The 13,147-nt window shown below is 45.8% G+C and overlaps 1 non-coding gene across 1 annotated transcript; it reads left to right on the top strand.

The window, feature by feature from the left end:
- The first annotated feature begins 11,440 nt into the window (after positions 1–11,440).
- Trnas-cga lies at positions 11,441–11,516 on the top strand. Its single transcript has one exon. It is a non-coding gene; the product is annotated as a tRNA-Ser (tRNA).
- The last annotated feature ends 1,631 nt before the right edge of the window (positions 11,517–13,147 follow it).

The following is a 13,147-nucleotide window of genomic DNA, read 5'->3' as shown; positions in this document are numbered from 1 at the left end:
AGGACAGAGTACCTTATGTCCATCAACTGTTGAAGCATTTGTTGCCTCCAAAGATTTACAATAAATTAAACACCGATGAAACTGCTTACAGCATCCGTCGTCTCATGAGCAGAAATACACTACTGGCCATTAAAATTGCTACACCAAGAAGAAATGCAGATGATAAACGGGTACTGGACAAATATATTGTACTAGAACTGACATGTGATTACATTTTCACGAAATTTGGGGGCATAGATTCTGAGAAATCAGTAACCAGAACAACCACCTCTGGCCGCAATAACGGCCTTGATACGCCTGGGCATTGAGTCAAACAGAGCTTGGAAGCGTGTACATGTACAGCTGCCCATGCAGCTTCACCACGGTACCACAGCTCATCAAGAGTGGCGTATTGTGACGAGCCAGTTGCTCGGTCGCCATTGACCAGACGTTTTCAATTTCTGAGAGATCTGGAGAATGTGATGGCCAGGGCAGCAGTCGAACATTTTCTGTATCCAGAGAGGCCCGTACAGGACCTGCAACATGCGGTCGTGCATTATCCTGCTGGAATATAGTGTTTCGCAGGGATCGAATGAAAGGTAGAGCCACGGGTCGTAACACATCTGAAATGTAACGTCCACTCTTCAAAGTGCCATCAATTCGAACAAGAGGTGACCGAGATGTGTAACTAATGGCTCCCCATACCGGGTGATACGCCAGTATGGCGATGACGAATACACACTTCCAATGTGCGTTCACCGCTATGTCGCCAAACACGGATGCGGCCATCATGATGTTGTAAACAGAACCTGGATTCACCCGAAAAATTGACGTTTTGTCATTCGTGCACCCAGGTTCGTCGTTGAGTACACCATCGCAGGCGCTCCTGTCTGTGACGCAGCGTCAAGGGTAACGGCAGCCACGGTCTCCGAGCTGCTGCTGCTGCAACGTCGTCGAACTGTTCGTGCAGATGGTTGTTGTCTTGCAAACGTCCCCATCTGTTGATTCAAGGATCGAGACGTGGCTGCACGATCCGTTAAAGCCATGCGGATAAGATGCCTGTCATCTCCACTGCTAGTGATACGAGGCCGTTGGGATCCAGCACGACGTTCCGTATTACCCTTCTGAACCCACCGATTCCATTGGATCTCGACCAGCGCGAGCAGCAATGTCGCGACACGAGAAACCGCAATCGCGATAGGCTACAATCCGACCTTTATCGAAGTCGGAAACGTGATGGTACGCATTTCTTCTCCTTATACGAGGCTTCACAACAACGTTTCACCAGGCGACTCCGGTCAACTGCTGTTTGTGTATGAGAAATCGGCTGGAAATTTTCCTCATGTCAGCACGTTGTAGGTGTCGCCACCGGAGCCAACCTTGTGCGAATACTCTGAAAAGCTAATCATTTGCATATAATTATAATATTTGCAACATTCGTGATGCACAATATGGCTGTCAACGCGTCAGAAGAGGAGCCTGAAATTGATGACAATGTATTTGCTGGGAGAAGAGAGTGTATGTAGCTGTTCCAGTAACTCCAGAACATCAACGGCGGTCATAATGCAGTGAGGGCAACATTCATTAACAACGTATCCACAGAAGAAGTTAAAAAATTGGAATAAATGTACAAGAGTGTCAGTTTCCTTTCTTTTAGTTCTAGTTACTTCTCTGTCTCCTGGTTATTGAACTCTGTATCAGAACAAGAACACCACGAATAATATTATAAACTACCATTTACACGACAAATTCGTCTCAAAACCTTAATCAAATATTAAAATGTATACTGCTCAAACACAATTTCCGTCGCCCAATCTTTCTCGCACTGAGAAAAGTTTGAGGATCGCCCCATTTTCTGTTTACTTGCTTCCATGCTCATAGTACGACACCTTCGTGAAGCGCAGTAATCGTGTTGATAACCGATTTGAACCCTGTTGCCAAGCATGTTAGGTGCTACCATAGATCAGGTCCGAACCTGCTTCGTTGGATCAAAGTTTAGCGTTATACATTGCAGCTTAGTCCTGTACGTAGTTCAGTTGCTGATCTAATGTCAAATTTGATCTCCAGTCAGCGTTGTTCATACAATCGGTCCTAAGAGAATTGCAAACCGACCCGTGGAAGTATACTGGAAAAGTTTCTAGAAGCAACCGTAAGTGATGGACCCAGGAGTGCACTACAGCCGCCTAGGTATTGGTCCCACAGGGATTGTGAGGAAAAGATTACATTAATTACAGCACACGTAGAGGCATGTAAATAGTAATTATATCCGTGGCCCATACGTGAAAGGAACGGGAAAAATCCCTGACAACTGGTACAAATGGACGTAGCCTCTGCCACCCGCTTCGCAGTGGCTTGCAGAGTATGGACACATTGTGGATGTACAGGGTCCATATCAGCTACAAACTATATCCAGTATTTTTCCGGCTTCGATGTCTGCACAGAATAAGTGAAATTCACTTATCTGCTACTTCTTCCGGCGTTACACTTCTAATGGCGAGCAGTGTACTATACTTACAAACTCAACGATTTACGTACCGCCAAATAGGGTCAGAATGTGCCAAATTTTATGGTTTTTTCTACACACATTCGAAATAATTGATTGTATGGCTTTCACGTTTTGCTGCAACGTTGCTACGTACATCCTCTTGCAGAATGTGGGTCAACGAAATTTTTGTCTCGCGAGGCGAGTACAGCTTTTGATGTGGAAAATTCTCACCCCAGTGTGGGGTCAGACTGTGCCACTACTCATCTAAGACTTAAACGAATGGAAGCAAATCAGTGGCACATTCTCACCAGGAAACAATTTCCATTTGAACATTTGACAGAAATTGTGGGGGAAGAAAATAATTTTGTAGCTCACTGTCAGGAACGAAAATTTCTTTTATTTCAGTACTTTAGTGTTGTGGATGTAATGGTGTACGCCATACCTGCAAACACACATAAAAATGATTTCTGTCAGTGGCTATAGGTACCTGCTAGCAAGATGAAAATGGAACACACCTAACATTACCATTCATCTAACAAAATAGGTACCGCATAACACACGTACCTAGGCACCTACAAGTATGTTTCAAAGATAAATTTCCTTTAGTTCACGTTTATGGTCACAAATTTTTTGTAATCAGACTACCCGTTTCTGTCTACGATGACCATCTTCAGATCGGTTTTATAAAATCATGTCGCAATATATTGGCATCGTCAAATGCTAAACACAAAATCAACGCCAGCATCGTCAAATATACATGTACGAGGCCTGTCTAAAAAGTATCCGACCTTTGGCCAGAAACAATATTTCGAATACCTGACAGGGTTGGGACCCTAATCCCCTTCAAAGTAGGCCCCTTGTGCTTGCACACACTTAGCCCACCATTTCTTCCACTGCTGGAAACACCTCTGGAAGTCTTCTTTTCAGCTCTGTCGTCGTGTTCCGCATTATCTCTTCTCTACTCTCGAAACGGGATCCTTTCAGTGGCGTCTTCAATTTTGGAAACAACCAGAAGTCGCAAGGAGCCATGTCTGGAGAGTAGAGAGGTTGGCGAACGGCTGTAATTCCATGTTTGGACAAGAAATTTTGGATGAAATGGGATGAATGTGCGGGGGCGTTGCCGTGATGCAGTTGTCAGTTTTTCGCCGTCCACTTGTCTGGTCTTTTGTGGCGAACTGCGTCACGGAGACGCCGGAGAACATCTTGATAGTACTCCTTTGTCACTGTTTGTCCTTCTGGTGTGTATCCGTGATGCACAATTCCATGGACATCAGAGAAGACAGTCAGCATCACCTTGATTTTGCTTCGCATCTACCGCACTTTCTTCAGCATTGGAGAATCGGGATGCTTCCATTGAGACGACTGTCTTTTTGTTTCTGGGTCGTGTCCGTACACCCATGACTCATCTCCAGTTATCAAGGTGTTCATAAACCCAGGATCAGTGTTGGTGGTGTCCACAATGTCCTGTGCAACGTCAAAACGGAGGTGTTTTTGTTTCGGCAACAACAACGTTGGCACGAATTTTGCAGCCACTCGGTGCAAGTTCAAGTCATCACGCAAAATTGCATGTGCAGATCTTTTACTCACTCCAACCTCTTGGGCAATCTCTCGCACGGTCAAACGATGATATGCCATCATCAAATTTTGCACCCTCTCAACAACAGCTGCTCTGCGAGCAGTATGGGGCCTGCCAGAACGCTGGTCACTCTCCGCTGATGTGCGGCCATTTTTGAATCGGTTGAACCACTCCCTAATTTGTGTTACACCCATCGCAACTTCTCCAAACACCTGCTGAATCTTGTGAACTGTTTCGCTTTGAGAATCACCAAGCTTTTGGCAAAATTTGATGCAGTATCTTTGCTCAACACGTTCAGTCACCTCGGCAATCCGACGAACACGTTGTGTAGAAACTCGCTCAGCGGCCGACAGGCAGCGACTGACGCGCTGCAAGGCAGGGACGAAATACACGCGTGCGCATAAAGGTCTCTTCCTTTACTGCGTACAGTGGCGCCGTGCTGTCGTGTCTATTCTGCGCGGGAAAATCAAAGGTCGGATACGTTTTAGACAGACCTCATATATGACGATGCTGGCGTGGATTTTGTGTTTAGAGTTTGACGATGCCACTATGGCTCCAGTATATTGGGACATCTTTTAAAACAGATCTGAAGATGGTCATCATAGACCGAAACCGGTAGTCTGATGACAAAAAATTTATTACTGTAGACGTGAACCACACGAAATTTATTCTACATTTGGGTCACTGTTCAATTCACGACCATGTCACAGCTTGTGTTTCAAAGATAATAAGGGCCCCAATGAAAAAATGAAATTAAAATATCGTCTGAAGCACTTTTTAGAGCTTCAGTGATGGAATTCTTTCTATTCTTTATTTTCTCCAATGCTAGGCGTAACTGTTCATCTGTTCAATTGCGATACTGCCATCCTCCAACACTTGTTGTGTATACTCTACATAACAAAGGAAAAATGGACAAAAAGTTAGTGACACACACAAACACTCATCCCCATAAGTGCTGACTTCTCACAACTTCATGTATTTTACGGGAACTGTTGAATTTATAAAAAGGACCCCTTTTTTTTCCTTTATTGATTTTCTATTCCCCCCCCCCCCCCCCCCCCCGCTCCCCACCCAGAGGGGAGCGGGGTGGGCTGACAGCAGCTTAATACGGTGCTCTACAGCCGAGAGAAGGGATAAATATACAATGGTAAGATAACAAACAATATAAAGAAAGGCGATAAAACGGTGACTTTGTTAATAACTGTACGAGGGTGAGTCAAATGAAAACCTTAAATTTGTAATAATAAATCGAATTTTCGCGCCGTTGTCCTGTAATTTGGTAAGCGTGCTACAAACAGCGTGCAGAATGGCCTGTAGATGGCAACATAGTGCAGATGCACACATACCGTCGCAGTATCAGTATAAAGATGGCCGCCCCACTTGCGACTTGCACCAGGGAAGAACAGCGTTCTGTTATTCGGTTTTTGCGTAGTGAAGGTGTGAAACCTATTGAAATTCATCGACGAATGAAGGTTCAGTACGGTGATGCATGTTTGTCACAGCAGCAACTCTACGAGTGGAGTAGGAAGCTCGCAAATGGTATGACTTCAGTGTAAGATGCTCCTCTTCCAGGTCAGGCACAATGAGTTGTGACTCCACAGAACATTGCAGCAGTTGAAGACATAGTGAAGGAAAACCGCCGAGTGACACTGAATGACATTGCAGCGTGTTTACAGATTAGTCATGGGTCAGCACACCACATTGTGCATTACATGCTCCAGTTTCACAAAATGTCTCAAGATGGGTGCCACGGCAGCTGACTCCAGAAATGAGAGAACGACGTGTTGGTGCTTGTGAAGAACTTCGTCGGCGCTTTGAACGAGAAGGTGATGGCTTCCTTGCAAGAATCGTTACTGGGGACGAAACCTGGGTTCACTTCCACCATCCGGAAACGAAGAGAGCGAGCAAGAAATGGCGCCATTCCTCATCACCAAAACCAAAGAAGTTTCGAACAGTACCGTCAGCAGGGAAGGTTATGCTGACTCTCTTTTGGGACGAAAAAGGCGTCATTTTGGAGTATTACATGCCTAGAGGGACCACTGTTACCAGTGCATCATACACAGATCTCCTAAGAAAATCGTCTGCGGCCTGCAATGAAATCAAAGAGACGTGGATTGCTGTCAGCAGGTGTCCTATTGCAATATGACAATGCAAGGCCCCACACTGCCCATACAACAGTTGCAACAATCATAGAAATGCATTTTGAGTGTCTTCCTCATCCACCATGCTCACAAGCCCTTGCCCCAAGTGATTTCCATGTATTTGGACCACTCAAAGACGCAATGAGAGGAAAGAAGTTCCGTTCTGATGAAGAGGTACGCCACGCGGTGCATGAGTGGTTGCACGGACTACCAAAAGAATTTTTTTTCTAAAGGAATTTATGCACTTTGTAAGCGCTGGAGGACTTGCAGTGAGCGTGGGGGAGGTTATGTTGAAAAGTGATACAGCTCTGTACCACTTCTGCGCAATAACTAATATTTAAAAAAATATTTAAGGTTTTCATTTGACTCACCCTCGTAAAATGGCGGAATGTTGCGGAATTTAAAACATAAAAACACGGCGTTGATTATGAGGATGAAGACACACATTAAGTAGACAGGCACATTGAAATAACACGGTGACAGTCTGGTGACTGTTTGCAGGAGATAAAAAACACAACTAGCGTCAGTATGGTGGCTGTTCGTAACACTGAAGGGGACGCACATCACTGAACATTCACTGAAAACAGCAATATAGTCGACACGGCAGCAGATGGGAGCGGGGGAAGGACCCAGACCGATGAGGGGGAAGAAAGTGGGGAGGAGTGGAAAAGAACAAGGGGGGAGTCGATGGAGGGACATAGAAAAAGGGGTAGCAGAGCAGATGCGAGAAGGATTGGGGAAGGCAGGGGAGGGGAAAGCAAAGGACTCGAGGGGAGAGAAGGGAGTCAAAGAGAGGATAGGCAGGGAAGAACAGGATGGAAGGGGGGAGAGGGAGTGGAGGAAAAGGACAGAGAGAGGGAGAGGGAGGTGAGCATCAGATAGGATAAATGGAGGGAGAGAGGGCATCGTCTGGGAGGGAGAGTTGGTGGAACCCACCTCAGGAAAGGAGATGATGGGTGTACAGGTGGAGGGTAGGGGGGACACAACAGTGAAGGCGTAGTAGCGTGGAAGGTGTTGGAGAGGAGAGGAGCAACTACTGGATGAGGGGGATCGAGGTGGTGGGAGGTGTAGAAGACACAGATACGTTCTAGGAAAAGCAGCAGATGGGGGAAAGGAGTGAGGTCATAGAAGATCTGCATGGGGGGAGGGGAGGCGTAAATGAAAGGTGGAGTGGAGTGCATGGGGCTCAGTGATCTGGAGGGGGGGGGGGGGAGGCGGGAAACGTTCCTACACAGCCATCTTCCAAATTGTTACAGCATTGATGCACTAATTCACCTTGCCGTGATTTAAATTACACTACAGTGAACAAACAAGACTATACTCCAGTTATCCATAAAACTGATGAAGCAGCCACCATTTTAAAGTACAGATAGCAGCGATGAGGCGAAATAAACAAAGGAACGTGTCCACGTGAGAGTTGACAACACTAGTGAACTTTAGCGAGTAGATGGAACGCCCTACTTCCACAGAAAAACCGCTAGATGGGACGCAAGAGTCAAATCCGACGTTGGCACATTCTCGCCCACCTAGGTACACTCTCACCCAGTTCGACGATAATTGTAGAAAAAGGGCCAGGTTACTTAAGGAAATGAATAAACGACAGGTCAGAGAGGTGTACGCGCATTTATTAAAGGGCTCAGTTGGGGTGTCAGTAGGCTGGACAGTAGAGTCACCAGCCAAGCTGCGGATCGGCGGCGGTTACTGGCTGACCGGGTCTCGTCCGGATATCTGTTCATCGTTTGGACGATCCAGTCATGGTAGAAGCCCACAAACATGTGGACGTTCCAGACGGCCGGCGCGCCGCAGTACCAAAACGTGCAGTTCTCGTATCTGGCGCTTACGATGAGTCCAAACTGGATGACCCTACCAGCGCAGAAGATAGGTCCACCAGAGTCCCCGGAGCAGGCGGACTTCGTCTTCACATCGAAGGTGCAGAGCCCATTGTCCTGTGGATAGCGACAGGTGTCAGTCCGTCTCACCCATCACATGCATACCTACGACCCTGGTAGACAGTCAAATCTCTCTACACTTTCTTGGATTCTGTATTTCAACTGCCAAAACGGTACCACTATAGGATCAGTTCGTTGTTAGACAAATGCCTCAAACTGAGATGAGTGTCTCTGGTTTGGAAACGAACTAGCCATAAATTACGAGTCAAACTCATTCTGATACCTTTGACAGTGGAATACATGTACAGGTACTGTTGTAGGTAAGAATGTATGGTACGCAACAAGTGCTCATGGGTCTCAAGCCAAGCCTTTTAGAGCCCATGTTTACTGGGCATTTTTTCCTATTTTGGTCTGTACTACCACCTCTGAAAGTTGCCTACCCTACAATCGCAGCAACAACACTGCCATTACATGTACCACCATAAGAGGTGTGAGAACGATTGTCGCTTATAACTCTTGACTTGTTCGCTCCTGGTGCCAGGACCATTACTTCAAACTGATACATTTCTCCGTCATCCTTGAAGGTCTGTAACATCACCACAGAGTCACCCTCTATTTCCTTACATTTACAGGTGCTGGCCCCTATAACTTTGATGTTCTGTAGTGTCACTGGATGACGTTTCCAGACATGGGTCCCTATGCAAAACTTGATTTGCTAAGTCGCTTCTATAATGTATAGAAGTGTGTAACACGAATTATGAAACACTCTGTATAAGTCCGATATCGTCAATAAAATTTTTCTGGATTTCTGACCGCATTGTCAATAGGTAAAACTACCGACGCTTCGGTCACTATTTCAAGTGACCTTCTTTGGTTTGTGTTTGTTTACTGCTGAATGAGAAAACTTTGTTTCTTATATACCAAACTTGGCCGTTATCTAATTCTGATAGGCCGTTACGGATGAAGGAGAGGGGTGTTAGAAGTTATTATTTCTTTTCATTGGTGAAACCCGACGTTTCGATTGATGTTTACATTAATGCTTGTGATTGGTTGATATCGGCGAATGGAAAACCAGGCGGCAGTTGTGACGTGGCGTCGTTTTCTTGCTTTCTAGCGCCGGCTGAGGTGGTAGTTTTACGTATTGTGCTCACAAACCCAGAAAAATTTTATTGATTGCGACAGTGGCGCGGAAGCCTACGTTTATATATGCCTGATATCGCTTAATTTTCCTTGAGGCATTTGAGTCTTATCTTTATCCACAATAATGATAGAAGCTCTCTCTTTCCCTCTTTCCAAGCATTAATTCCGTCTTGTGGGGTCTGCTGGTTAATTGGATGTGGCATGTTAATTTGAAGGGGTAGCTGGATGCCCTTCCTGTCGCCACCCCGTAACCCCCCTCCCCTTCCAGAAAGGAATTAGTATACCCCAACTGTTTGCATCTAGTGGAATGGAAGAGTGCGAATGTGTTCAGATTTCTGCGATCCATGTAACTGAGGCAGGACGTGGGGACCAGCTCGGTATTCAACTATCGGGATGTGGAAAACCGCCTAAAAACCACATAAAGGCCGCCCGGAGCACCAGCCCTCGACGTTAATACGCTGGGCGGATTCGATTCGGGGCCAGCAGGCCTACATGAGTCCAGGAAGCAGTACGTTATCACTCTCGGCTACCCTGGCAGGTCACGATAATGATAGAAGCTGAACAAGATAAACATGCGACTCAAATGTGTCAAGGAAAATTTAATTATATAGATCTATAGATCACCTACACCTAAGGCTTGGGGGGGGGGGGGGTTGTTTGGGGAAGGAGACCAGACAGCGAGGTCATCGGTCTCATCGGATTAGGGAAGGACAGGGAAGGAAGTCGGCCGTGCCCTTTGAAAGGAACCATCCCGGCATTTGCCTGGAGCGATTTAGGGAAATCACGGAAAACCTAAATCAGGATGGCCGGAGGCGGGATTGAACCGTCGTCCTCCCGAATGCGAGTCCAGTGTCTAACCACTGCGCCACCTCGCTCGGTTACACCTAAGGTACAGGCAGAGTTTCCTCATTACGTACAATGGTGGGGTGATATTTTGATGCAGGAGAGCCTTGTCAATAGTGCCGATCTAATAAGGGAAAAGTAAGATGAAGATGTGAATTGAAGTTCATGGTACGGAGGGCATTGTACTACAATAGTCCACGCAGCTGTGCTGGCTATACTGCTGCAGTGGTGTAATGGCTAGCACACCTCCTTAAGTAAGGGGGCCGTAGCTCAACTTCTGGCTGTGGCACAAATTTTAATTCATTTCTTCAGCTTCTGTCAGCCTACATAAGCTTGTTAGACAATGCAATCAAAAATTACGGCCGTTTACACTGGTCATCCAGAATATTATGACCACTGACCTACTATCAATACAAACCTATTTCAGCTGTAGCAGCATCACGTGGTGAGGAATGACTGCTGGTCAGACACACGCACAGTGCTCGTAGTATCAGCCAGCGCGCTGTCGGTGAGTAGAATGTGGAAGGCGTGTGATCTACCTGAGTTTGACCGAGGGCAGACAGTGATAGCACGAAAATTTTGGAAACTGCACGACTTGTTGGGTGTTTGCTGCAGTGAGTATTTTCAACACATGGTGGAACGAAGGTGAAACCATGTAGGGCAGCGATCCCTCATTAAACATGCTGGGCGTCATAGGCTGGGCCAACTGGTAAAACAGGACAGGCAGACTTTAATGCTGGGCAGAGTCCATTGTGTCTGACCGCACAGTGCATTGAACACTCCTGACGATGGGCCTTCACAGCCAAAGACCCATGAGTATGCCAATGTTAACACCACGACATCGGCAACTACGACTGAAACAGGCACGCCAGCATCGACACTGGACATTGGCACAGTGGCAGAGTGTTCTATGGTCTGATGAATCCCGATACCATCTTCATCATGCCGACGGTACGGCGCGAATCCGTCGTCCTCCAGGGCAACAGTTCCTTAGTACCCATGCTGCGCGATGAAGACAAGCCGGCGGTGGCTCCGTTATCCTCCAGGAAACATTCATGTGAGCATCTATGGGTCTATTGGAGCTCGTGCAAGGCACTGTGATGGCCAAGGAGTATCGTACAGTATCTGACGACCTCGTACACTCATTCATGACGATCATGTTTCTTGACGGCAGTGGCATCTTTCAACAAGACGATGTGCCATGTAACAAGGCCACAGGTGTGACGGAGTGGTCTGAGAAACATGGTGACGAGTTCCCATTGATGTGCTGGCCCCCCAACTTGCCAGATCGGAACCCGATCGAACATATCTGGGATGTAAAAAAGGTTTGGAAGGTAGGAGACTAGATACTGGCAGAAGTAAAGCTGTGAGGATGGGGCGCAAGTCGGGCTTGGATAGCTCAGTTGGTAGAGCACTTGCCCGCGAAAGGCAAAGGTCCCGAGTTCGAGTCTCGGTCCGGCACACAGTTTTAATCTGCCAGGAAGTTTCATATCAGCGCACACTCCGCTGCAGAGTGAAAATCTCATTCTGGAGATATCTGGGATATGGTTTAATGTGGCTCCAGAGCTCATTGCCCCCCCCCCCCCTCCCCTGAACGTACAGGAATTAGATGACTTGTGCAGATGTGGTGTCAACTCCGTCCAGCGACACCAAGCCCTTATTGTTTCCCTGCGATGACACGCTGCTGCTCTTATCCGTACTAAAGTGTGCATATCGGTTATTAGTAAGGAGAGCATAATGTTGTGGCCGACCAGTGGATGCCTCATATTCTGACACTGGCAGAGTCACTCATCACAGTCTACAGATGAAGGTGTTACAAACGACAATCGTTCTGAAACCTTTGATAGCGGGTCTCTTCAGTCGGAAGCTCTTTGCTTCCCATATGCTGGTAGGAGGTAGTAGAGGCGAACGAACGGAAAGAAAATAGTCGAGTACAATTGGGCTCTAAGATGCATACCTTAAGAGGTATGAGCACTCGCTCATTTTTGCTACTGTGAAATATGTCTCTCCTACTGAACAAGTGCTCATAGTTCTTAATGCATTTTAGAGCCAATGTGGACAAAACAAATTTATCTCCCCGCAAAATATGGAAAGCAAAGAGCTTGCAGTAGAAGTCCACAGTGAGAGGTATCGGAACGATTTTGGCCTAAAACTTTGCAGACCATGATCCTGTACCTCAAACTGATACATATACCCTTCTCCATCATCCATCAACGCTTGTAAAATCATCATGGAATCATCCTGTATGCAAAATTAGGTTTGTATGAAACCCTCAGACACTAAGTCCTGCTCTTAGTTGCCCGGTTTCTTTCTATGGAAGATTATGAAATTTTATAATTTTGTAAGAGATTAATTAAAAGAAAAATATTATTGATAAATGTTACTAAAGGAACTATATTGATATATCGCACACAACAGATTAAATGCGTCAGTATATATCGATAATTGGCTGAAACCCAAACTTGATTCTCAGTGTTTTAAATAATTACTAATCTAATTTAAAGTACTGTCATAATCTACTCATGAAGAGACGTGATCATGAATTAAAGATTTAACACAATAAATCAAGTATTAAAGTTAGTAACTGTGTACATCTCACGATACAGCATAAATCAGGGCGCGAAAATTATGCAGACTACATTCAACCAGTATTTCAGAATGCGAAATCTTAGCGACTTTCAACACACTTTATGCGTAATGTCAAAGTTTAACGAAACTCTTTCTCATTGACACCCCCACAAAACGATGAAGGGAAAAAGTTTATCCCTTAATAAGATTTCGCTGCTCTTGCGGTAAGACTTCAGCTCCGCTAATGACGATGTGATTTATTACTTCTTTCCTAAAAACTCTATCCGCAACACATTTTGCAGACAGTATCCCTATATACCACTGAATGTGCCTGAAAGACTATGGTTCAAATGGCTCTAAGCACTATGGGACTTAACTGCTGTGGTCATCAGTCCCCTAGACTTAGAATTACTTAAACCTAACTAACCTAAGGACACCACACACATCCATGCCCGAGGCAGGATTCAAACCTGAAACACTATATCATTGTACGGCACATAGCTCAGGATATACAGTATGCGATCAA

Source organism: Schistocerca americana, chromosome 9 (genome assembly GCF_021461395.2).
Source record: "Schistocerca americana isolate TAMUIC-IGC-003095 chromosome 9, iqSchAmer2.1, whole genome shotgun sequence".
NCBI lineage: Eukaryota > Metazoa > Arthropoda > Insecta > Orthoptera > Acrididae > Schistocerca > Schistocerca americana.
The sequence above is the reverse complement of the archived record's forward strand: the minus strand, read 5'-3'. Positions and strand labels throughout refer to the sequence as shown.